The sequence below is a fragment of the Rhinoderma darwinii genome, chromosome 4, assembly GCF_050947455.1.
Source record: "Rhinoderma darwinii isolate aRhiDar2 chromosome 4, aRhiDar2.hap1, whole genome shotgun sequence".
Classification (NCBI taxonomy): Eukaryota; Metazoa; Chordata; class Amphibia; order Anura; family Rhinodermatidae; genus Rhinoderma; species Rhinoderma darwinii.
Window position 1 is genome coordinate 334,919,174 of NC_134690.1, and position 5,672 is coordinate 334,924,845.

A 5,672-nucleotide genomic window follows, 5' to 3' on the forward strand; every position below is an offset into this window, starting at 1 on the left:
GACTCTACATGGGGACCGTCACCTGGAGCTGACAGGCGGTGAGACTCCAATAGAAACAGCACAGCCTCTCATAGACTTGTATGGCAGGAGCACTGACTCCAGTATGAGACTGCTAATATCAGTGTTTCTGGAGGATCTCAGCACTGAATTCTATTCACACCATGCGTTTAAATCAGAAGTGACTCAAATGTATCAGTAAGGGCTTGTCCACACATAACGGAATTGCTGCATATTTTCCGTCCAGAATTGCGGATGGAAAATACGCAGCAGAATACAGTAGCAGCAAATTGGTTGACATTTAACAAATCTCATCCACACGCTGCGTAAAATTTCCGAGCAGAAATTGACCCACGGTGCGTATTTTTTGGACCACAGCATGTGAATTCCTGCTTCGGAAAGTGGACTGAATTGTTGCGTTTTTCAGATGGGACGTCACCATCTCTCAACATTGAGAAAAACGCCGCAAAATCCGCACCATTTTCTGCAGTCAAAAGTCTTTAAGGGCTTGTCTAGACACAACAGAATTGCTGCAGAAAATTTCTGCAGCAATTCCGTTGAAAGTCAAAGGCTTTCCGCTGCGGCAACAATACACCACTTCCTACGGTTTTTGTGGCAGAAAATAGTGCGTAACTTGCTGCGTTTTTCCCAATGTTAGAAGATGGAGACATTTCCTATGAAAAACGCAGCAATTCAGTCCACTTTCCGTAGCAGGATTTGAAATGCTTTGGTCCAAAAAATACGCACCTTTTTTTCCTGCCATCTGCAGAATGAACGTCGGCCAATGAGCTAATACACATTAAATGGTTGTCCGGTCCTGCCGAAATCAGCGGGTTTGGCTGATGTTAGTCTAAAGTTTATGGCCACCTTAAAGGGGCTGTCCAAACCCTAAAAATGTATGGCCTATCCTCAGGACAGGCCATCAATAGCTGATGGGTCGGTGTCCGACTCTAGGGAACCCCACCGATCAGCTGTTTTGAACAGGGTGCAGCGCTTGTACGAGCGCTGCTTCCCTTTCATTTCTACTTGTTCACTGTGAATCGTTGACAAGGATGCAGTGGCGATTCACAGGCATTGCAGCCTTTTCTCCAATTGAAGTAAATGGGAGACGAGGATGCAATACCTGTGAATCGCCGCTACATATGTGTCGACCATTCACAGTCGCAAGGAGAAATGAAGTGGAAGCAGCGCTCGTACAAGCGCTGCACACCATTCAACACAGCAGATTGGCAGGGGTCCCGGGAGTCGGACCCCGACCCATCAGCTATTGATGGCCTTTCCTGAGGATAGGCCATCAATTTTTAGGGACTGGAAAACCCCTTTAAGATTAAATATACACGCGGCAGATTATTTGCAGAAATATCTGTAAATGAAAATCCGTTCCATTCATCTGAATGACGCTAAGGCTACATTCACACGACAGTGAAAAAAGGGCCGTGTGATGGCCGTTTTTTTAACGGCCATCACGCGGTCATTTTCACAACAACAAAATTCTATAGGTGTATGCACATGGCCATTTTCTTTACCGTGAATACTGTTATCAATATCAAGTCCTATTTTTGGCTATTTTCACGGCCAGACAGCTCCCATAGAACTCAATGGATCAGTTTTTCCAGTACATCCCTCATGACAGCACCACAGGAGGTTGCCCTATTGACCTCTATAGGGACAGGAAGACAGAAAGGTTAAAAGGCCTCTCCCACCACCCACTTGCCAGTGTTTTTCCTGTCCCTACAGGGTCAGGAGCAGAGAGGCATCGCTCCTGGATAAACTCGGGCAGGGGGCGAAGTCGGGGAGTCCGTGCACTCTCCCTTCTATTCCCCCTATGTGCCTAGTCTAATTACCTCTCTAACGAGAGGTCCCTTAGCTCCCGACCAAAGCCCCTACCTTACGAATCCTAGGCAGGGTTCCGGTAGTGTGAGGGGTTTGGGATTCCCAAGCCAGGCTTTGACTCGAGGCTGCGTGACCATGTGAGGACCGGCAGCTCCATAAGGTTGGTAGTGCCGGTAATATCCTTGTGAGCGGCCGCATAGCCGGAAGTACTGCGTCGCCTGCTATGACATGGCCACATCTCAATGGAGTAGGCGTGACAGGAAATGACGCCGGGCTACTTCTGGTCCACGGCCATCTTGGAAGGCGGGAAATTCAAAATGCCCGCATTTAAAGGGACCCACACAGGTATGTAGTTAGAGCTAATACCTCTAACGTAGAATTATATATACAGCCTTAAGCATATATCTTGTGGAATTGGATATTGCATTTGACTGTTGCTTGTTACAGTGATGGAACTACCTCGTTCTGACGGAATTCCAGATATGTCCCAGGGTCATGTGAGTCTCACCCTTCGGGTAAGGGTTACGACTCCGTATGTAAGTACACCTTACTTTACCTGCCTTTTGTTTTCTCTAGGATAAAGATTCCTCTCAGAGACAAACTGACTCTAAAAAGAAGGTTAAAAAATGTGCGACTTGTGGGAAAAAACTGCTAGAGTCACATAAGAAACAATTGTGTCAAGACTATCGCAAAACTACTAAAAGAGGAACAACCAATGTTTATGTCTGAACTTAGGGCTATGATTCGCGAGGAAGTAAGTCAGTCAGTAGCCTCCCTCGCCCCTCCTCAAGAAACTCCTTCACACTCCCGGGCAAAAAGACCACGGACTGAAGTGGAACAAATGGTGCCCGCCATCTTAGGGGTCTGACTCTGAGCAGAAGTGTTATTACTTATCGGAGGGTGAATTCGAAGAAGGAGAGGAACTCTTGCCTTCAACCTCATCTACTCAGGAGAAAAAAATAATTCTTCTCTTCGGAGTGTCCGATACCTTAATCCAGGCAAAACCGGAGACAATGGATATTCTCAAAGAAGACCAACCCCATACCATCCAGGATGAGATGTTTGGGGGCCTGACGGAGAGGAAAACAAAGATTTTTTTGGTAAATGAGAATCTCAAGAAAATGGTAACGATGGAATGGGAGGATTCTCAAGAGAATTTAAAAACAGACTTCTCTTTGATCCAGAAGACACAAAACCTTGGGATGAGATCCCAAAAGTGGATGTTCCAGTAACTAGGGTTGCTAAAAAAAAAAAACGCAATCCCCTTAGAAGGTTCCTCTCAGTTAAAGGACCCCATGGACCGGAAGGCAGACGGGTTGCTGAAAAGAGCTTGGGAATCTTCATCTGCTTTATTCTCTACAAATATCGCGGCCACATCTATAGCAAGATCGATGTTTATATGGTTAAACCAACTGGAGACCCATTTAATGATAAAAACATCAAGAGAAGATCTATTAGAATCTCTACCCTTACTAAAAATGGCAACCGGATTCTTGGTAGACGCATCAGCTGAATCCATTAGATTTGATGCCAGGAATGAGGCTCTCTCAAATGCTGCTAGAAGAGCATTATGGCTCAAGAGGTGGTCAGGAGACACGAAGTCCAAAAACAAACTATGTTCTATCCAATTTACAGGATCTCTGATGTTTGGTCCTCTCCTGGATAACAACGGATATAAAGAAGGGGTTTCCAGAAGGGAAACCTAAAAAGCCCCCTCAGTTTTGTAAGTTTCGCCAACAGAGGGAAGCAACCTTACAGAACTACAGAGGGAAAGGGAAGTCCGGTCGCTGGAGTTACCCCAAGGGGGGAAGGGGTTGACGATATCTCCTCAACCCCAATAACTCATTTCAGCCCTTAAAGCAATGACGCCAAGAGCGTAGGGGGAAGACTCCTACATTTTTATTCCAACTGAACCAGAGTAACCCAGAACCCTTGGGTTCTACAGATTATAGAAGAAGGGTACAAAATAGAATTCTCCATTCCTGCAGAGAAATTTCTAATAACCAAGTACCGATCAAGTGATCTTCATCAAATCCTTATCCTGGACATCCAGAAACTGCTACAATTAAAAGCAATTACTCCAGTTCCTCACAACGAAAGATTCAATTGCCACTATTCGAAAATCTTCTTAGTCAAGAAACCAAACGGTTTTTACAGGACGATAATCAACCTGAAGTTACTGAACAAATGGGTGAAATATCGCAAGTTCAAAATGGAATCTATCAGATCGACTATTCCTCTAATAAGGGAAGAAGCGTCAAAGAATTTGGAAGAAATTCTGTTCCTGGTATGGAGATCCGGGACCAGACCCCTTTCTTCCCAACATCGTGAAGATCCTAGATTTCTTGCAATCCGGATTCAAAAAAGGGCTTAGCCCTAGTACCTTAGAAGTGCAGATCTCTGCCTTAGGCCAGATTCACACGAGCATGTGCGTTTTGCGCGCACAAAAGGTACATAACAGTTCCGTGTGTCAGCAGCGTATGATGCGTGGCTGCGTGATTTTCACGCAGCCGCCGTCATTATGACACTCTGTTTGTAAAGAGTAAAGCACGTGGTGCTTTTCGGTTTTCAGTCAAAGTTTTTTCTGCTGTTGCATTGACTTCAATGGGTGCGTGATGCGCGAGAAATGCACAAATATAGGACATGTCGTGAGTTTTACGCAGCGGACACACGCTGCATAAAAATCACTGACTGTCTGAACGGCCCCATTGACTAACATAGGTTCATGTGAGGCGCGTGAAAATCACGCGCGTTGCACGGACGTATATCACGTTCGTCTGAATAAGCCCTTAAAGGAACAGTGTCATCACAAATTTTTTTTTAATATGTTAAAGATGTTAGTGCTTTATTAAAAACGTTTATATTTATTTGTGTGTTTGTGTTTTACTTTTTCTTATTTTTACACTTTTTCTTCCCTATGGGGGCTGCCATTTTTTTTTCCATTTCTGGATGTGTCGATTAACGACACATACAGACATGGAATACGGCAGCCACAGTCCCATAGGGACTGCGAACGGGTCCCGTCCCATCCACTTCTGTGTATGCCGTCTGTGTGGGAACTGCGCATGCGCCGCTCCCACACAGTCCAATTTGAAATGCGCGCCGCCCGGCGCCATTTTCCTGTGGACCGGAAGTCGCGGCCGGACAGTAAGATTACTACTTCCGGTCGCGGCTTCCGGACTTGTGCACTTGGACCAGCGGCAGCAGACGGAGCGGACGGGCCAGAGGGAGCCGCGGCGGCAGGAGCAGGTAAGAGATTTCTATGTATGTTCGTGTTTGTGTACGTTTACTACTGTATGTAAACCTACTACACTGTGTGTTAGCTCAAAAAATGGCGACACACAGTGTAGGAGGTTAGACCGTTCAAACCCCTCGTTTATCCCGGCACTAGCCAGGATAAAGGAGGGGGGGGGGATGCTGAGAGCTCACTAGAGCGAGGGCTTTTTACCCAATTTTGCAATGCTGCAATTTTGGGAATAGCTCCATCTAGTGACCAGCAATGGGAAATATTATAAATTAGAATTAATTTATAATATTTCCTGACTCGTGAAAAAAATAAAAAAAATTTGAACAATGTTTAATCACCTACACACTAAATGTTTAATTTAAAAAAACAAAACATGTTTTTCTGGCAACACATTCCCTTTAAGTTATTTTTTCAATACTCCTTTAGCAGAACATAGGTGGATCAGAAGATTCACTCAAGCAGTTTCTAAATTGAAACCTTCCCTAAAGAAATCAGTACCTACCCGGGATTTGAATTTAGTGTTAATGGCTCTTTGCGATCCCCCCTTTGAGCCGCTCGACGCGAATAATATGCCTTTTTCTAACTCTAAAAGCTG